We start from the raw sequence: 1,793 nt of genomic DNA on the forward strand, positions 1-1,793 counted from the left end.
CTTTATTTTTGGGGGCTCCAAAATCACTGCAGATTGTGACTGCAGCCATGAAATTAAAAGACACTTACTGCTTGGAAAGAAAGTTATGACCAACCTAGATAGTATATTAAAAAGCAGAGACATTACTTTGCCAACAAAGGTCTGTCTAGTCAAGGCCATGGTTTTTCCAGTGGTCATGTATGGATGTGAGAGTTGGACTATTAAGAAAGCTGAGTGCCGAAGAATTGATGCTTTTGAACTGTGGTGTTGGAGAAGACTCTTGAGAGTCCCTTGGACTGTAAGGAGATCCAACCAGTCCATCCTAAAGGAGACCAGTCCTGGGTGTTCATTGGAAGGACTGATGTTGAGGCTGAAACTCCAGTACTTTGACCATGCAAAGAGTTGACTCATTGGAAAAGACCCTGATGCTGGGAGGGATTGGGGGCAGGAGGAGAAGGGGATGATAGAGGATGAGATGGCTGGATGGCATCACCGACTCAATGTACATGAGTTTGGGTGAACTCCGGGAGTTGGTGATGGACAGGGAGGCCTGGCGTGCTGCAATTCATGGGGTCACAAAGAGTCAGACATCACTGAGCAACTGAACTGAACTAAATGGTGTAGCAGCAGGTAAGTTAGTTAACCTCTCTGTGCCCGATTTTCTCATGGGTAATATGAGGATAATAATAGTAACTTATAGGATGGATATGAGGACTGAATGAATCAATAGATATCTAAGGCTTAGAACTGTGTCTGCAACACAGTAAGTACCCAATAAATGTAACTTGTTATTATTTGATGTAGCCTTGATGAATCTATGTCCTTTATGATCAGTGAACTCTGATTACAGAGGGCTGTCGATGTTTGGGAATTTGGGGGGATGACATCTGAGCTGGCATGGCACTAAGGATGGCTGGACAGGTGAAGATTTTGCATGTAGCAGTGACGCTAGGGGAATGGGAGTCTGATTTTCACCGGCTTACCTGGAAGCTCCCAGGAGCTTATTGGGTCCTTGAGGGTCGCAGGATGGGTACTGAGGAGAATGATTGACAGAGATACTGATGAGGAATTGCAGAAGGAGCTTATTCCTGCCTCTACAGCCCCACCCTCACGGTGGGCCTCTGGGACAAAGGACGACCTGCTGCCAAGTGATCATCCACTTTGTTCCCCTGCAGCTTCCTTGACCCCTCCCCCTCCTCAGAAAGGTCTCAACCCACCGCAGGAGGCTGCTCCAGCCCAGCTCCAGAAAACCCCTGACTCCTGCCATCACTTCCTCTTTAAAACAGGAAATGACTGGCCTTTGCTGACTCCTCTGCACTCCTTGAAGTTGCTGGAGAAGGGGCAGGCAAGGAGCGGGAGAAGGCAAGTTATTTTCTGGAGCGTCACAACACCTGCACGGAGGGTGACTGGCATCCCCACTTGACATATGAGAAAACAGACTCAACAAAGGTTAAGGATCTAGTCCACAGCCATGCACAGAGTCAGAAAGGGAGCTGATTCCTAACCAGATCTTACCTATCCGAACTCAGGTCTCTGCTGGCCAAGGAGTCGGTCTGTGTGGCTTTTAGTGAATGCTGCAGGGTAAGGTGGACATTCTCCCACCAGAGGAAGGGATGTCAGCTTAGAGTCATCAAGTAATAACCTGTTCTCGGGCACACCTGGCCTGTTCTTAGCTCTAACCGAGAGTCCAAAAGGCCTCCTGGGTTCTGCTAATCTAGTTTAGGCAGGAGACACTGGGACCTAGGAACTGCTTTGGAGAGGGGAGATCATCATCAACTGTGTTGATAAAATGTTTGTAAAAATGGTTTGAAAAA

This window comes from Bison bison, unplaced genomic scaffold (genome assembly GCF_000754665.1).
Source record: "Bison bison bison isolate TAMUID 2011002044 unplaced genomic scaffold, Bison_UMD1.0 scf7180017864068, whole genome shotgun sequence".
NCBI classification, from domain to species: domain Eukaryota; kingdom Metazoa; phylum Chordata; class Mammalia; order Artiodactyla; family Bovidae; genus Bison; species Bison bison.